We start from the raw sequence: 20,756 nt of genomic DNA on the forward strand, positions 1-20,756 counted from the left end.
AGTCCCGAGCTCCTACGACCGAAAGGGGGAAAAGTTAACAAAAGCAGAGAAACACAAAAGGTTCAGAAACGTGGTGTTTTTCTACCGAAGCTTCACGAGGATACGAAGGTTACAGAAAATATATAAAATAACGAAAACCTAGGATATAGAATAATAATAAAAAGTAGGTGACAAAAACTGACTGTCATAGTACAAGACCTCATTTTTTCTTTGTGCACACCCAAATATAAAGTTCTAGCTACGCCTATGGTTTATATATATATATATATATATATATATATATATATATATATATATATATATATATATAGAGAGAGAGAGAGAGAGAGAGAGAGGGAGTTAATAATGTAAATTAATTTACTGTGTAGCCTTGTGCAAAATAGGATGATCAAGAAAGCGATGAATATGCTCAATGCATCATACTGATAGGCAAAAACATCTAAGTCACGTTCTCCATCAATCGAATGGCTGGCCTTCACAACAACGCTCCATGATGATTAGGCCTCTCCTTCTGTTCTACTCTTCATGGCAAATGGATGCCCACCCACACGCCACTCGCATCGTTTAACTTTTTTGCTACCGTTTCATCATTCGTCCGAAGCAATTTTCCCCGCTTCCGTCGCTCTGAACAGTGTTGCCAACCTGCATCCCCTGTAAAAGAACTAAGTTGCACTTTAAATGGAGCTAGACTTTCCAAGGCTCTAATAAAAAAAAAAGTAGCTGGGGAGGCAGGAGGGGGCTGACACAGTGCCTCTAAATATCACGTAAAATGCATATTCACGATACAAGTTCATTGCATTATCAATTCCTTCTTGGTCTATGGGGGAGTTGGTGGGGGGGGGGGCAGTGACTGCGCCATAGGGCGCAGCTTAATTTTTCAATACTTGCATTTGCATTTGTATCTACACGCATTGCTGGTTCTAAGTGGGAGGATGACCTGGAGCCACTGTACGAATTAAGCTTCTTGCTTTGGAGGAGGTCCTCTCAGTGGCGTATTTGTGCCTTCATTTGGGAGGTAGCCTCCCCGATGGCGTCGTCGCCTTGTAATCATGTGGTTGAACTTGTCATACCACGACTTAATGCTCACGACATCGGGCGGCATCTTTCCATACGTTGTTTGAAAGTTCCTCTGCACTGTTATTGGTGACCAGGTCTCGTGATACCAGAGGACACACTGATCTTTTTCCTGATTTGTGAACATTTCCGGTTTTCTGGGCACTGACATTGCTACACTACAGCCACGTTACTCAAACCTGCAACATAAAACTTAATTAGTTTTCCAACATTTTGGCACCACTTTCATATCTCTACCTTGCATATAGCGGATATGAATAAAGTTTGTAATCAGGGAAAGACTTGTGAGACACCCGGTATCATACAGAAGTATTTTCATCCTTTGCATTCCCGAAATCATAAAAAAGTTACTCGTTGCTTTGCTCCTCACGTTCCTTGAGGTTAGGATGGTGTCGTGCGATGAGCGCACATACGTACATCGAATGCACAAAGGAAATTTCGTGCATCGAGCGCACGCATGGATTGCATAAATCTGTTGAAACTGTTTAGAACAGGTTTTGAATATGCCGTCTTAGGAAACAAAAAGTCTCTGTCTTTCCATTATCCAGTGATATGTGGAATATAAGGAATCTTGTCCGGTCGGAAAGTCACAGCATCTCTTCATTGAAAGAAATTTCGGAACTGTCGGCCGGATTTTGCGCAGTTCCCAATTCATATCCCCCGTTGAACAGTTTACCAAACTCTTGCTTGCAGATGGCGTTGACTGGCGTCGAATGGTTCTCTCTGCCTCCTTTCCTGCAATTATAAGAGGGACATTCCGAAAGTAAGTTTCGTCATTTTTTTTCACAGTGAAACTGTATTACAGAGTGAGAAAACACATAGCCAAAACAAAAGACAATCTTTCTTGAATTCACGACGGGAGGAGCGAGAGCGCATGCGCAGAGTACCGAAGAATAGAGATAAGAAGCAGACCGACGTGCCTGAGCTCATTCGAGTGCAAACCAGTAAGGCAGAAAGACGTGTGCTGGAAACGTGGTCACAAATAGAAGTGACCACGCTATTGCCACACACTAAGCAAACTGAAGACCGCCATTCGACGTAAGAGACCAGGGCTCTTGGGTAGAGGGGTTTTGTTCTTGGACGACAATGCAAGACCCCACACAGCAAGGGTCACTGCAGAACACATTCGTCGTCTGGGATGGGAGAGATTGAATCACCCGGCCTACAGCCCCGATCTTGCCCCATCAGGCTCCCACCTTTTTCCTGCGTTGAAGTCAGCACTATCGGGACGTCACTTCGGAAGCAACGAAGAGGTGCAACAGACTGTGAAGAACTTCCTTAAATCGCTGGGCACCGATTGTTACCAGGAGGGTTTCTTGAAATTGATTTCACGGTACGACAAATGTATCAATGTCGGTGGCGACTATGTGGGAAAATAGCCAACAGATTGTATTTTGTTATGACATTGTGTTACCCTGCCCCGTGTCAGGGCAACAGTGTTTTTTCCTTATTTAAATATTTTATTAATATATATATATGTGTGTTTAGTGTAAATCAATTTATTATGTATTTTTAGGTTCGTATTATTCCATGTATAAATACCATGTAGCTATGTTCTTTCTTCGTGTTTCGAACGTTCAAAAGAAAGGCGGGCAGTTTAGCTGTTATAGATTAAAAATTTGGAAAGAAGGGCGGTTGGCAACAGACGCCAAAAAAACGTATATAAACTCCCAGATGAGAGTGGGGGAGGTCGGCTGTTGGAACTGAGACTTGGAAGGGAGAGGCTGTTTTTGCTTCGGTCAGCTAGGACCGGAGGACAGGTCTCCCGAAACGGATGCTGTAAGAGATTGGATTGCCGGGCAAGCTAGTGCCTTGGTGTCCAGTTTACAGGTAAAAAAGGTAGTTTGTACTGGATGTTATTTTGAAGTAATTACGGTGCGCCGGGCAGCCTAGTGCCTTGTCACCGTAGAGGTTGAGAAATGTACACGTCGGGCGACCTCGCGCCTGTTAAGACGTTTTCTTGGAGTAACGCGAGTCTGCCTTGTGACAAGCGTACTCCAGATGTAATTCATGAAATGTAAAGCATCCAGGTACAAAATAGAGATTCCAACATCAAAATTAGAGTTTTGGCCCGATAATTAGAGAAATGGATACGACATGTATATACTTCAAATTTTACGTTAATTAAACTTATAGAAAATATCCAAAATTTCCGTTTATAATTTCACAAATGCTGGACAAGGTAATTTATCCCCTATAGCAATAAAGTTTCGCAAAGGTTACCCGTTGTCTCTTGTAGTTAATTATATAATTATGTTGACTTGTAGCAACCCACGTGCATTGTCGTACAAAGAAAGATACCCCTAGACAAATCTGAGCCGAGTACGAAGTGTACCGAACCTCGAGTGCGGAGGTAAAGTGTGGGGGGCCAGGCTAGTAACAATTGTATTCTTCTCTTTGTAATAAAGCTTCCCCGTGAAAAAAATGACGAAACTTACTTTCGAAACGTCCCTCGTACTTGACTTTTTTTACTTTCGACTCAGCAACGTTTGGCACACATTGATGAGGTGTCGATTCCAAAACATCGTCCAAAACTACATAAAAACAAATCGGTCTGAACCACGACTTTCTCACTACAAATAATTTGCAAATAACGAACCCACTTTACAAATTTCAATCTCCTCCTTGTCTGCACCCTGGATATGCTAGACTCAGTTATGTGACCTTCTCACGTGCGTCCGATAAACGGCTTCTCTTCTGTGTGCTCTCCAAATACCGTGCTCTCGACGCGTTCATTAGAGGTGTGAGGGAAAGTCAGTACTGGAATCATCAAGAAACATTTCCAGCCCCGATCCCAAATTCGAAAAACGATTTCCAGACCAGTCGGAAAATTCAAAATGATAGTATTGAAAATGGCGAAGTCTTGATGCGATATGAATGTCTTCTTTGGAAATTAAATTTAAAAAAAAATATGTAGAATAGTAGTGCCGCCGCCAAGTCACGCCTATGATTGACAGTATAATACTAAGAGATCTATATTTGGAGTAAATTTACCCTAGGGGAGCTAAAAAGCTCATTGGAGCATTTCGAAATTTTAGGAGCCAAACGAGATCTAGCTCTAAAAAACTTAAGTTGGCAACAGTGGCCCTGAAGCTGCCGTTAAAGATCACATCCAAGTCCTTACTTTCTCTTGCGAGAGAGGATGGGAATCAGAAGTCAGCAGGTCAAGCACTTGGCAATAAGAACAGCATGATGAGGAAGAAGTGTGTAATTAGTTCTTGCACTTGAACAAAAGAAGGAAGAAGTTTGTAAGAACACTCTGACATTGCAACGTTAACAATGAATAGAACTTAGATTTAATCATACTTATATCCTTTCACTCATTGGCCGTCTGTAGGTGTCCATGGAAACACGAGCAAGGTTTTTCTTGCACTTGCAGCATAAGATGATAAACAAAGAAGATGACTTACATCGGAAGAGATCGCGTAATGTTTCAACTTTCCTTTCTCAAGTGCAGCACATTACTGTATATACTTCCGTAGTTTTTCTTAAAATTTAAAAGTTGCAACACCTGTGATACAAGTTACTGAACTTCAAGGAGGTTGAATACCCACATCGTACCTAGTTTATTTGTTTTATTTTTATTTTATTTTATTTGTTTTGCGGTTCAAAACATTTTAAGTGAGGAGAGAGCGAGAGAAAGTACATCTACCCATATTTGTTTGTGTTATACTACAAGTCAGGCCCGCACCCAAGTGGGTATGGGGCCATGTCCCCCCTCGAGCTATGAAATATTTTACCGTAGACCTATAAAAATAACATTGATGGTTTTTCAAATTTTGCAAGAATTTCTATTTTGTCGTTTCACACACAAATAATGAGTTATTCCTGGAGAGAGGCAGTTTCCAGAAGTCTGCAGTCTGAAATATTTGGAAATTTTAGTTTTGTAACAATTGGTGCAAGACTACCAGATCCAAATTTTGACAGGACAGTCCATTCTATTTAATCCATGCCGCGACATCTTTCGTCTCTGCTCGGACACTACTTGCTATAAAGGAAGGCTCTTGCACCACTATAGACAGTGTAGTGGTTATGTAGGACATTCTGTAGAATACTGTGTACATTGTTAAGATTGTTTTGAATTTTTTTATGAGTCAAAAACAGTTGTTTGACACTGGAAAAACAAATAGGAACCTCCTGATTATTGAATGGTTTCTTCGATTACAATGTCATTAATGTTTCACATTAATTTTCACATAAGGAAATTTTGTGTACTTTTTACATTATGGAACAAAGGTTCCTTAATAACTGAAATACAAAACCAACCACACAAGGAGGGGGCATTTAGCACCTTAACAGCACTGTCTGTTTTTCCCTTTTGTTACCACTCAGCAGAAGGATAAAAATATATTTTTCTTTCTCCAACATCAAGGTTTTTCTCCAACTAATGTATAATGTAAATAAAAAAATCCACTTCACAGCAGAAATTGTACTAGACATTTTGGTCAAAAATTTGCCAGAAGTTCTTTCAATTTTTCCAATACATTTGAGAAATTAATTACAATATTATTTACGACATTCAATCAATCGGAATTTTTTTTACTTCAATTTTTCTTCTCTTCTAATTGTAATTGTTTTGAACATAAATACACAGTGGTGTGACCGTACAACACTGACAAATTTCACAGTGTGTACAGGACATCAAAGCGAACAAATTCGGCGCTGTGAGCCCTTTGAAATTGGCATTATTCTTTTATTGATTCATTTGGTGTTTTAAGTCTATTTTATGCACAGTAAGGCTATTCGGGACTGGACCTACAGTTTAAAGTTGCATCCAAATCACTTTGGGCCTCCACCGGGTATCGAATCCGAGACCCCGTGAATGCAAAGGGCGCCATAGGGGAGGTACTGGCATTTTTCTATCCTATATGTTTGTAACCCTATTTCCACTGGCATTTATTTTTCCTGTCGTATAAGATTCTAAAAGTGAATATACGCATTGGAAACAGGGACACTGCCAGGGTTAAGTCACTTATCTTAACCGTTCCCTTCAGATAATTCATTAAATGGTTCCCACTGAACTTACATTCCTGGAGTACCTGGAGAAGTCAGGGAAACCAGGCTAGGAGTGAGAAAGTCATTGACAAGACAGCAACTTTTTTAAAAGCTTTCAAAACCTGGAAAAGTCAGGGGAATTTAAGATTTTTGCTTCCCAGGATTTTTAACTGAAAACACATTCGTTTTTTAATCGCAAAAAATCTTCTATTGGACGTTCTTTTATTTTATTTTAAAATTATTTTCGAAAATGTTCAATAAACTTGATTAATTTGTAACAACCACGATATTGTTAATTGACTGAAAAATTGTGATGGCAAATTGCAAGATATGGGAATAAGAGTAAGTACTGATTAACAAAAAAAACTACAAGATAAATAAATAAGTGATTTGCATTGCTTGATTCCGCCACAATAAAATGAAGTCAATAATTGCCCGATGTAGAGAATAAGCTAATTTTTAAACATGGAAGCCACCCCCCCTAGTTTAGTTATTACAATGTTTAAAGGTGGGAAGGAGAATAATCTAAAACATACGTTTGATGTTTATTTTGTCAGCATCGTTTCTCTAGGATAACACACATAACTATACCGTTACTGTCGTTTGCTCACATAGCATTTTGTTCATACACTTATATTTCCACACCACAGATGAACTACAACCAGCACCTGGCTGACTTTCTCATTCCATGCTTACAAACAAATGAACAAGCCAGAAAGAGTGCATTGTAGTTTACTGCATGCTGCGTGCTCGATTGCTCATTTAATTGATGTTTCGAACTGCACTAGATGACGTCACATCCGACAAAACCATGCTTCAGGCCACTGTTTTTGTACCTTTCGGACACAGCCTGAGAAGCATGACGGCAGGTTGAACCCTGGTTCGATAATAAGACAGTAATCCAAAGCGACTCGGTGATTGGAGGTCAGTGGCTATTCCATCTGTTTCACGGCACACAAATCGTGATCAATGCTTTCAGTTTCTCGCCTTTCGTTCCCCCAATGATGCTCATCTCCCAAAATAAACGGTACGAAGCCTTCGACTAATGCTTAGTAATGTGCATCTAAAGAAGTATGGCCAAGCTGTTGATCAGGGAGCATGTAGATATTGCAGATTGGGTAGAAGGTTCAAGGATGTCTCTAAATGCCATTTCTAACATTTATATGACACAATGAACACTGAAACAAAGTGCATCGTAAATAGGAGATGCACAAGAGGTTCTTACTTGCGGGAACCTTGGCATTTCTCAACAATGGTCTAATAAAGAGGGGTGCTCGGATCTCCCTGTAGAAAATTGCGTTCTAATTACAACAATTAGCCACTCGTTGAATACAAAGGCATGTCTAAGAAAATATTTAGTTAAGGGTTTTGACCGATTTGTGTATGTGTGTGAGGGTCTGTTTGTATGTGTATGTATCATAGGCGCCGACTCCATGGGGCTTGGGGGGGCTTGAGCCCCCCCCCCCCCAATGTTAACGATGTGGGGGCAGAGCCCCCCAAATAATTTTTCTTAAGAAGATCTAATGTATTATTTTGCTTCTCTTGTAAAGTTTACTCTGAATTGTGCCACATGAACTTAACTTTAAATACAAATTTGAAATGTTCTAGACCATCAATTTGGGTGGGCTGAGACCACTAAACCATCAACTTTGGGGGGGCTATGACCAGAGACAGCAAAACACATGACTTATTACTATATACTAAGTATCTAATTATGAGTATTGTTAAAATTTTTACTAAAAAGAGTTTCAAAAGACGATGTGCATGAACTAGGGTAGTGGATGGGACGTTTGGGCTACAAATGGCTCTAACATGACATTCAGAACGAGATCTGTTTTGCGCTCCGTGGTAGCAGATATTAAAAGTATGGAATATTTTGCTATTATGGTTGACGAAACTTGTGACATATCCATCCGTGGACAATTAACATTCTGCATTAGAACTGTGAATAAAAAAATTGATATTTTTGAGGAATTCATGGGCTTTTATGAGATTCCGAACACTGAGACCAAAACTTAAAAAAGGGAGAGAGTGAGTCATTCATTCATTTATTTCAGTGATCAGAGCCCCCCCAATAATTTTGACAAGTCGGCGCCCCTGGTATGTATACATCTTCCCCAATCTCAAATCAAGTAAACCAAATTATTTTTCACTTGCTTTGCATGAAAGCCTGTGCACTGTTCGAACTATAGTTATTTATCGTATTTAAAGTTTAAGTAAGTTTTCATTTCAACACAGTGTAGTAACATTTATACAAAGAAAATACTTTAAAAAATGATGTTACAAATGGACTAACTCACCTTAATTAACTTTTGTACCATAAATTTCAACTCTTTTCTTTCATCTGGGTATTGATTGAATAAAATAGCCGGATGTCGGACACACATGCTACTGCCTCCTGACACGACCAATGTTGCCAGTACCCCTCGTAATTTGAAAAAACAACAAAACATACTTCTTCATAAATATGTCCTATCTACACTTACAGATTTCCTATCGATGTCGTTTGCAGAATGACTTAAATTATCTATATTCTATACAGAATTGTCAATTGCGAAATCCGCTGCAACACTCTCCTTCAGGAATTTCACTTTCGAGTGCCTATGCGCACAACACGTAACACAAACGTATTTTACACAGAAAAACCCAGACTGGAAATTCAAAAAAGATTGTTTTGCAGAGTTCATACGCTATACAGAGTATGCCTTTCGGTCTTTCATTAGAAAAACAATGTTTGTAAATAATATAATGCATAATAATGCCGTCTTGACTTACTTTTGTTAATATTTTTGTGTTATTTTTCTTTTTTTTTCTTTTCACTGTTGAAAATTTCAGAGTAAAATGGTCATTTGTGCTGTATTTGGAATTTTCTCAATAAATAAATACATTTCACCGATAGTTCGTACTCCCCCGAGGCAATTTGAAGTACTTCCTGAGTTGAGAAGACGTTTCACTGTAATATCCAACTGGTAAAGACCAGTTCCTGAGATGCCACTGCCTTCATTGGAATATCCGTGCTTCCTGAGTTGGGAAATCATGAATCGGGAATAAATCCACCAGCCATGACCTGACTGAGTATGAAGTTAACTTACAGCAAATATTATGATTATGCATATTTTTATATTACTGCAATAACACAATGTTTTGACACCGACTATAAACATAGGACAATAACTTCTGTAGAGAGTGTGGGAATGCCTTGATCACCCGTTCACACCAGCGCATGACTCATCTTCCAATCCTTCCCTGGAGGCCGGTGCTTCCACAAACGTTCCAATGCTTATTCCTGCCCACGCGAGGATCTGCAGACAAAGGTGAGCGGATGGTGGCTGCTCTTCACAAGGTCACGTTTCTCTCAATGACCGGTCCTTGGATACGAATTATTACAGTGAAAGGCAGGAGGACTGGGGTTGGAATCCAAATGAATCGATTCAAGTCCTGACGTAATTTTCAATGAAACCGGAAGCGATTCAAGAAAATGAATGCTACTGCAGGACAGTCGTTCAAAAGCCCGATTGAGGTCTAAACTTAGGCCCCCTGGCAGGCCCGTAGCCAGGAATTCTTTGTAGGGAGGGGGGGGGGGGCGAAGCCAATACTAGAGGGGGCAAATTTTTAAAATATTGTGTCGCATTGGCATATATAGCAGGGTACACAGAGGCACTTGCCCCTCCACCAAAATAGATAAGTAACAGAAAAGGGATGATATCTTGAAACTGCAACGAACTAAAAAAAAACTTCGAGCAACATCAAATAGTAATATTTCAATAATGACTTCTCCAGAATATAAAGTTTAAGGGAGCCCTTTAAAAGTCATGCTTCATAATGATTCCCTCTAGTTTCCAGTATGCAAGATTTTTACGCACAAAGGAATCTAACGTGAATCCAACAACACCATTGTGTTGTGTTATGCAAGAAAAAAATCGAAGTAATTAAATAATAATGGTGATGAATTGTGTAAAAATTTGTAATACATTTTTTGTACTTGCTAAAACATTAAAACATGGTCCCTTAGTCCACCACGGACTCTATTTCCTTCAAAGGGGAGACTCTTGCATTACTACAGACAATGTTTGCCTACTGGTTACGTTGACCATTTTGCAAAATATTGTGTGAATTGTATTATATTATAGTTGAAATACATGTTTTGACACCTGACAAACAAATAGGAATCCCTTGATTGATCAATGACTTCTTGGATTACAGTGCCATCATTAATATTTCATATTAAGTTTCATAGAGATAAATTGATTTAGTAGGGCGCAAATAAATTTACGGGGCGCCATGGCATTCTGTTTAACATTTTTTTCATATAGATCGTTTCACTACCAGGGCCGACTCCCGTCGCCCCATAGCTATGGCTATGAACTTGGACCATGAGAATAGCAGAGACTCCGAGCGAAGCGAGCAAGAAAATTTTACAAAATGTATTTTTATTTGTATGAAATTTTAAATCGAGGGGAGGGCAATTGCCCCTCTGTTACCCTTGCAAGTGCAATTGGCCGTCTGGAAGAAGAATGCAAGGAACACGTAAAAACTAATTTCATCATAAGTATCCAAATGTCCTGCTATTCTTAGATTCTCCAAGTCTTGTTTTTTTTACAGTACTTCAATGTTTGCTTCCCCTAGAATGTATTTCCGTCCAAGGTCCCGGGAGTGGGGGGACAATGCTCCCACCCCCAGTGGTTGCGGCACTGTTTATGAGTGTCTCTTCATCAATTTCACGTCATCATTCATTGTTGCGATTAGCTAGAAGTGGCAGAAAAGCAACGCTAAGTGACAAAAATCAAATATCCATTCCCTCTCTCTACGACATGAATCACTATTACCAAAAGGTAGACTTGGGAAACAAAAATTTAAGCAGTTCCAAGTTCTACCCAAGAAAAAACATCGGAACACATTAGGCACCTGTAATACAAGACTACTCAAAATGTCACAACTGTTCTAGATACTGAAAATTGCGAAATCATTTCCCGAAGTCTGGATCTGGAAGGGAATTTTCCCCCCAATCCTGATACGACATTATACGGAATCCTATACACCCTAATAAATCACAATATCAATTTAGTGTCTTTGTTATGTTGCTAGTGTAACACATGATATAATTATAAAGATTAGTGAGAATTCCAGGTAGGAATGTGTTCTGTATTTTCACAGGGGCGCAAAGCATGCTCTCAGGAGAGCAGTTGCCCCCCTGCCCCCCTCTAGCTACGGGCCTGCCCACTGGGCTGGAAGGGGCATTTGGGGGAGGGGATAATTCAATATTAACTTGGTAATTACATAGGCTACGCCTGGGTGGGAGTAGGGTGCTACGCGATACATGATGTAAAAATCTAGAGAAACTACCATTAAAAATTCTGAGACTCTAGGACTCCTGCGTAGCAGGGTGGTTAGCCGGCTCGCTTTTGGTGTGAGCGGTCCAGTGTTCGATTGTCGGTGGGAGCTCTCAGTGATTCGGCGTTAAGCCAGCGTCGTGAGGACAATTGGGAAGCTAAGAAGTAGCAGGCTTACGTATCAAAAGGTAGGAAACAGCGGCAATGGGACTCGACCACCCGTCACCCAATTAAAAAGCAAAAGCAGCTCTCGCAAGCCCTGGCTCTTAGAGAGCTGTTGCGCCACGAAATGTTTATTTATTTATACAGGGCCTACTAATCAGTTCTTGATTGATTTGTTGTTTTAAGTCCACTTTATGCGCAGAAAGGCTAATAGGGACTGGACCTACAGTTTAAAGTGGAATCCGAACCACTGTGCCATGTGCCTCCACCGGGTATCGAACCCGGGACCCCTTGATTACAAGGCGGCGACGTTACCACTACGCCATCGGGAAGGCTCTACTAATCAGTTCTGCAGGGGCCACCAAAACTAGTGTAGCGTCATCGCTTCTGCTAGAGTGTGTACACTATTCGTACATTGACATTATCGACATGTAGAACATGTAGACATCCAGAACCGAAGAGCCAACTTTTGTTAAACTCTTTTTTTCTTCGTGTCCATTGACAGTCTGGAAAAGTATAATATTTAAGAATTTTATTTTGTGTTGTTCGTTGTGATAAAATGCCATCGCTTTTCATATTAGTTAGCCATGGTTTTGGGGGGCAGCTGCCCCTACCCGCTAAATTCGCCAATGATTTTAGTGTTCGTTGATTCGTTGCTTTTCACCTGCAAGTTCAGATGGTGTCTAGTGTAAACAGAGTAAAATTATATACCTGCACGTGAAATGAACAGCCACCTCCATGGACCCTTTCTACAGACAATCAGATGACAATGTCTCTTCCACGTAGTACAACACCCTTGACTGCTAAAGAGGCTCTGGCGCCTGAACCTGCAGCCAGTATAATCCTCTGTTTATGATTGCTCTTTAATATATCTCATCGTATCACTATTCATCCTCATCTTCGCGCTTAGCCAAGAAGTGGCAGAAAAGCGAAGAAAAATATACTGAATAAATCACTCATAGACATCCACAGACTGCATCTGGGATCATTTTCTGTTTAATTTTATTTGTCCTGTCACATTTCTTTATTTCTCTTTCCCTCTCTTTGCTTCATTTATTTTGTTTCTCTGTTTCCCGTCTTTCTTTCTCTTTTCTCTCTTTCTATTTCGTCTACTTCTTTCCCTCTCTCTCCCTCTCTCACCCTGTGTATGTCTGGATTTTTAAACTCCCTCTTACAGTTTTTTCTTTATCGCATCTGTCGTAGACTCCAGCACAGATATTTCTGCCGTGCGATGCGCGACACAACTCAAGAAGCAGTGTTGCTAATGGAGCAGATAGAAAAATCGCTGCAGTGCGCCGATGCACAGATGTTACGTACAACAAGAAAATTAGAGAATTCAGGTCTATCTAACGTTGAGTTTTAAACGTCATGCATTATACCAGGACTAGGATTAATATGTACTAATAAGTGGCTTTGTATGTAGCTACATACATATGGACTAAAAATTTGCAAAATATGAACTAACACATACGTAAAATTACCAAAAATGCTGCAAAGAAGACTTCTTCATACGATTCCTTATTTGAGTGATTTCAAACAAAATAAAAAAAATATATTATTTTTCATTGCATTAATGCACTGGTGGCGTTCTAACTGTTCACTCCCAAAACCCGTATACACTGGTACGGAACTGCAACGGCAGATAATAGCATGCCAACGTGTTAAACAGCGACAATTGGACCACAACACTCCTCCTCAAGCAGTATTATTATTTCCTCTCTGTGATCGGCGACAGTCGGTTCCCTTTGTTGTACATTTGCAAACGATGCCGGCTACCACAAAAATAACAAGTACATATACTGCCACTAGACGATAAGCTGCGCGGATGTTTCTTTTGCTATGAATCAGGGCCGGCGCTAGTCATTTTGCCTCCCTGGGTGGTGGCGGCAGATGCCGCTCCATTTCGAACCTTCTTGATTTCCCTCTCTCTCGCTGTAACTTATTTTATATCTGTACTTTTCTCCATAACTTCTTCGCTTTTGATCCCCTTGAGAGAATTTCTGGCCATAGCCATGCTGTCTTGGTATTTTAAAACAAACTACATTTCGATGTCCATAGTTGACATAATTATTCAATACCAGAAGAAAATTATCCTGAAGGAGAAAAGTAACTCAGAAATATTTAACCTCCGTTACGAATTCTGTGAGCAAGGTGACTGCTTTCTGCAGTTTCACTCCATAGCCGACAATGAAAGTCTTTATTAACCAGTGTTTGACACATTTAGTTGAACAAAATATATTAGTTTAATGAACGAACCCTGCGAATCTCATGCATAAGCACATACCCGAGTTTAATACAGCATGTTGAGCACACCTTGATTACCAAGCCAACTTCTAAGACTTTATTGTAAGTTGGAATCACTGGTTTCGTTTGAAGTCAAAACTTGCCTTCCCACGCATGCGAGTTGCCAGATATTCTTTCTTTTTAAGGGAAGGGGGGGGGGTCAGGTGATGCAAATAGTAATAATAATGCTAGTTTGTTACTATAAAATAATAGCTATCAACCAAATTTTATCGCTATTTTTATTATTATTATTATATCGTAGATCCACGAAATGAGTAAATATCCAGCACAACTGTTTTTTGTTATTTTTTTTTACATTTTACACAGTTAGTTGTACCAAAATGCATAGCTATTGCATTTCGTTAGTAACTTATATATACCTCGATAAAACAAAAAAAAACTTTACAAGTTAGTAGGAAAATTTAGTCATAGTGTTTGTTGCGTTTCCTCTTACATAAAAGTCTAATTTTTGGAATATTTAAAACTGTAAAACCATTTATTTTTTTGTGTAAATGGCAGAAGATTAAATTATACTGGCTTCTGCATTTTATTCTGTTTTTCAGATTTAAATTATTTCTTTACTTAGTTATCTGTTCAACAAAAAACTGACTAAAAAAAGTAACAAGTTTTTGTAACTTGGAATGAACTATGGGGGAGAGCGTCGGACTTGTTCGAGCCCCCTCCCGACGCCCATGTTCTCAGGTTGAATGGATGACCCCCAGGGTCCCACACAATTGAATCGTTCCCATTAGCAGAAACAGGAAGCGATAGCTCTGGATTCGTGTCTAGATACTTCAAATGGACGCAATCTCTTTTAATCTGCTAAAGGCTACAAATGCGAGTGAAAGTAACACGAGAGGTTACGGGTTTGAACTTTCGATATACCTTTCATTTCATGCATAATTTCTTCCAGAAGTCTGCGAATTATCCTTTCCTTCCCGTCGTCCCTCGCGCCAATCTAGTTTCCGTCTTCAAAATGGACGCGTTAATATTTTCCTGTTCCTTCACTCAAAGGCTTCCTGCTGTTGGAAGTTAAATGCTTCAAAAAGAAACTGAAGAAAAGCGAGAGAAATTGCATGAAAAAGGTAAAAAGAATCGCAGACATGAAATCGTGCAGTTCCGGAACAATTTTCCTTTCAGACCATCCTCCACTTACAAGCATCGTTACACGAGAGTGTTGACCCCTTGTTTTGTGTTTTAGACTCTGAAAACACTATGAAAAATGTTATAAATAAACCATACAATTTTTCATTTAAATCACTATTAATACAAATAGTAAAAAAAACATATAAAAAGATACTTTTACGGGTTAAGTTTTATTGACACTAAACATTATTATCTTGCACTTTGGCATACCAAAGAGATTTTTCGCTAACATTTCTACATTAAATGCCTATTATTTTGCCACATTGTCAATCAAGTTACCTACACTTAGTACCGTAAAGTGGGGCGACTTCGGACAGTTTTTGGACGTTTTGTACCGTAATATTCACAATTATACTTGTATCTGCACAAAATGTAATAATTATATGTATCAGAGTTTAAGATACAATCACGAAGTGTTAAAACTATAGCCCATCCAAAAATACATTTTAAAAATAAATTTTTATTTTGTTCGAAGTCACCTCTCAATGTGGGCTTCGGACACATTGTGTTTTTCATATAGTCCGATGTATGTTGCATGTATGAGGTGTCTTCGGATCTATTTTATGAATTTTTTAAGTAAACAATGTTTTGAACAGTGTAGTTTTACATGAACTACACTTTTTTACATCTTAACACACACTGTAGTACTTGATTTTACATCAATGTTTACATAAAATGATACAAACAGAAAAAGTACAACTATTACAATTGGACATTCTTTTAGTTTACTTTTTTCATGCACTGAGCACATTTATACTGCTTGTTAGGAAATTTGGCACATTTGTCATGTGCTCATCTGTTGCAACTATGACATTGACATTGGACCCAATCTTCTCCGCTCTTGATTGTTGACCACAGTCTTCCACAATGAAGGCACTCGGTGTCATCAGAATCACTGGTTTCAGACAATTCTTCTGCTGACGACAATTCTATAGTGTCTGGATTCTCTGAATCCTGTTGTGATGAAGACTGAAAGCTACACGTAACACTTTTACCGGGTTCGATATTGATACGTTTTCCTCGTCTCTGGGACTCTGGAGCCTTGACACTTCGAACATCTCGAAGCATTTCGACAAATGTATCAGTCCAGCGTTGTTCATTCTCTGTGAGACCGGATTGAAATCTGGAACCCTCTTTAAACCTTGCTGCCGATCAAATGGGAAAATGCCAGCTGCGGAAAAACCATACCGTACATTCCGTCCTGAAGTAGCTTCAACTGCATTGAGAGTCTTGTTGATAACTTTTGGGAACTCAGACTTAGGAAGGCATCCACGATGACATTTTTTTCAATTCTTCTAGGTTTCTCCTCCATGCCCCTTTTAAAGGTCTGAAAAAAACAATGTCAAGCGGTTGACACAGGTGGGTTGCATTCGGTGGAAGTAGTATGAACTTCACTTCCAATTCATTGCACTTCTGGATGACATCATGGGAGACGTGACTGGACAAATCATCTCCAATTTGAACTTTTGGACCATTTAGACGGTTTAAATAAGGTACACACAAATTGAAGAACCAGTCCTCAAACACTGTCATATCAAACCATCCTGACTTGGTACTATTATATCGGGGTCCATCAGGACCGTTTTCTTTCCACGTCTGGTACACATACGTAAGTTGCCTTATACACCACGTAAGGCGGTAAAAGAGACCCATCCGCGGCTGCTGCTATCATGACAGATGTGCTAGCTTTTGATGTATCTCTTATAACTTCTGGATGTTTGCAGCCTCTCTTTGCGATCACCTTTGATTTCCCCGGATCATCTGAAAAGTTTGTCGTAGTTGATTATATTGGTTGCTGCTTGTTGAGTGCGTAGTGATCTACAGCTGCGCGGAACCGTTTTATATTTTCCCCAAATCTGTTTGTAAGCTCCTGGTGGCGAGAAAGAAAAAGTCTGCACCATTCGCTACCGGGGCAATTGTTTTTGAAACGTTTTTCTATCTTGCCTCTTCTGTTCAGGTACCCTGTACAATAAGCTTAACATCAGCAATGCGAAATGGAAAGCCCCATTCAGCGCACTTAAGGAGGCCATCTACTAATTTTTCTTCTTCTCCGTTTTTCAAACACTTTTGTCCTCCATGAGAGCCTACATGTTTCTTATTTAATTTGTCAGAAAGCGTGCTGTTTGGTACCTGGTACACATTTGATGCGAATGCTCATCCTTTGTGATGAAACAGCACGAAGGGCCTTTTCTAAATTTCCGTTCGTATAGTTTTGGTACGAACGGCATCCTAACTTCTTTTTATATGCCCTTGTCATGTTTGAAGTCACCTCACAATACACTGAAATTCACTACAAACGAACCTAAAATAGAAACAATACACTGTTATGATCCCACAAAGTATGCTTCAAGTAATTATATAAATTAAGATAGTATTTCGTTACTCATAAGCATAGGCGTAGCTAGAACTTTATATTTGGGTGTGCACAAAGAAAAAAATGAGGTCTTGTATCTTTTTAATAGCATATTTTGCAACCCAATCACTTGGCTCTTTAACTGCACTGATGTTTGTAAAGGAATATAAATTCACTAAATGACAGTGTTGAAAATTTCTGAATATATGTAGTAGAAAAAAATCAAATTGCATAGAAATTACACACACACAAAATGTTCAAAAATGTTACAAACAAATACATCAAAATACACGTCATCTATAACAAGAGACGTCTGTCAAAAGGTACAATGTTCTTAAACTCATCAATAACTTCATTTACATCAATAGACGAAGCTTTTTCCTGTTCCACAAATAGTAAGAGCAGGGCTTCCAATCTATCCTGCTTCTGAGTTGCTCTCAATTTAGTTTTAACTTGGGTAAGCTTGGAGAAAGCTCTCTCACATGTGCAGCTTGTGACAGGTATAGAAGAAAGGCGCTGCAGTACAGAGTAGAATGCAGTAAATAACTTCTTTCTCCAATGACATCAAAATATCGAAAAACTATAGACACTCGTTTCATCAGCGATAATGCACACGTTGTACCAAGTAATGACATTTTCAACTTCTTACAAACTGCCGCACACCCGACACACCCCGTAGCTACGCCTATGCTCATAAGGTGCTAATGTCAAGCACACACGTCTGCACAATGAGGTTTTACAGGAGCCAATCCAAAGTTGGCAAGCCGACTGGCTACAATAATGTGTTATTTCTCCGCTGATCACAAGATATTTGACCTTGAACCCATTATAATGCAATTGTAAGAAGGTTAGCTCAGATTATTTCCCATTGTTGCGTTTCGGTGGCGGCCTACGTCTGACCCTCAACAATGGAATGTTTTACGTATGCACGTGTCAGAAGTCACCGCTCATGTCCGAAGTCACCCCACTTTACGGTATTGTAGGAATTAACAGCCCCGTATTTTGGCACCATTGGCAGGATTGTTGCTTGGTGCTCTTCTTCTCTCTCCGCACTGCGCAAAATTGACATTTTATGTGAGTCCTTCGATATTTTCTGGTTATACCATGGTTTGTGTTATTTACAGCCTACAAATTTTGAAATGGGGAAACAAAGAACAACTTATTTAAAACTAATTATAATTATATAATTATATTACTATGTATTTTTATGATTATAACAATAATAATACTAATAATATTTAAAGATTTGTAATTTGCATTTCTGATCTTTAAGAAAATCAGCATATTTAAGAATATTTCAGTTGTCTTAGTGTCTGAGGAACATATATGGAAATATATTATTACTACTACTCCGAGAAAAAGAAAATCCTGCAGTGTGTTACCAGAATATAAACTTACAAGTAAAGGACAATGAAAATATTAAGAATAATAAGTTGAGTAGGGTAAGTTTGTAACTTCGTATCAACCTGATAAATCGAAAAGGATTTATAATACATATCTTTTCGTGTGGTGGTGGAACGGAGAACATCATGTTGAGAGTTTAATGGTCACATCTATTTTCACGTAGTGACCCCCCCCCCCCCACAGGAAGTATCTAGGGGTCACATTATCACTTGAAAGTCTTCAACGGGAACAAGAATCTAGTTACACCTTGCATGTCTTCTTTCTCACCTCTGTCAAGTGTAAATTTCTCCGTCGTAAATTCTGACTTCGTTGTCTTAATGAAAAGAAACAAAGCTTTGAATTGCGTATGGCGAAGCTCTGAATATGGCGCCCTAGGCTAGAGCCCCCGCTAGCCCAACCTTCGCTACGGGCCTAGGGATTGAGAAAAAGGCGAACACTGAATTGCTTCCGTTTCTGATTTTTCAATATTGTTCATGGCCCTTTTCACTGTTTTCAACGGAAATCTTCAGCTTTCTTCAGATGATGCAAGTCGCGTGTCAATTAGGCACAGGAAAGGCGAGGTAGCCACAGCTTCCTTCTTCCCTCAGCAGAATGTCATCTGCATAACGAGGCATTACTACACTGAAAGGAAAAATAAGGTCCCATCGCTTGGAGGCATGTTGCAACGATGACTTGCACTAAAGAAATCTGTCGGAATGAATAAGATTTCCAAACAAATAAGATTTTCAACACTTTCATGCAGAAATTCTCATTCTATGAGTCTTAAGCTTGGGAATTTGTAATGATGTTTTCTCCTTTCTCTCATGACGTGAACTGACAGTTACTGGAAGTGGATTTTAAAGCGGTTGAACATTATGATCATTAAGAATGAACAAAACACAGAGTGATTGTTGGAAATTGTATTCTGCAGCCAGCATCAATGTTTAACCGTGCTGCAATTAGTCACAGACTCGCAATGCTATAATTTGATTTTGCGTGGATGAAATATTTTTTTTACTAGTTGGATTGCACAGGCATGCTTCCTCAAAGGAAAGTACCAGTTCCTCGTTTAGCATGGAGGGTGGGGAAGGGGTAAACAAAGAATAGTATTTCTTGTTGTTCCTCACCAAGAAGAGGATATTGTCAAAGTTGAGAATGCCAGGTCAGTGATTCTCAAACAGGTGTTCTACAGCCAAAGGCACAGACTAATATAGGGTTGGTCAGAAAAAAACTGATGATTTTTTAAATGACATGAGACAGTACATAAAAAGAGTTTGTCTTTATTCATGTGCTAACCTTACAGCCATATGTATGCCATACTTATACATAAAAAAGATGATTTACTTAACATTATACCCTGTCTCAGATCTCTGGGGCAAGGCCGCGCATTGCGTCAGGGAAGGGGAGGAAACGAGTGGACAGAGCGAAGCAGTACACGCTGTTGCGAAGGCTGGTAACTGCAGTCACTTCCCCCCCCTTAACGTGTTCATTGGTGGAGCCGTCTCGCGTCACTACTTGCGCAGACTTGTTTTCGTTCGCCTACTCCAGAGATAGCTGGAACAGGGTATAAGTGCGGGAAATAACATCTTGCCCATTTTGGTCCACACGTTGATTAATTGATTTTCGAAACTTGTAATCACTTTTTACAGCATGTTTCCCAGCATGGCAGCTACCTCACGTTGAATCGCTGTCTTTATTCAGGTAGGGAACGCGAGCAAGCCATCATAAAAGACATAACTGTGTTATATCATTTTAAAAATCATCAGGTTTTTCTGCCCAATCCTATAATAGGCAGATCGTCCATCATGGGCGTGCGGAGTGGTGGTGCATTACTATTCTTCGTGAGTGTTTCTTCATCAATTTCATCAAGCCATCATACATCCTGATCTTCGTGATTAGCCAAATGTGGCAAATGTGGTAAAATAAACCAAATCACTCAATTTACGCAGAAAGGTCAAACTCAACCTTGAAAGACTTTCATGTTTTATTCATTTTTTACCATCACTCACAAGCACCAAATCTGGAGACTG

Source organism: Lepisma saccharinum, chromosome 23 (genome assembly GCF_977018435.1).
Source record: "Lepisma saccharinum chromosome 23, izLepSacc3.1, whole genome shotgun sequence".
NCBI lineage: Eukaryota > Metazoa > Arthropoda > Insecta > Zygentoma > Lepismatidae > Lepisma > Lepisma saccharinum.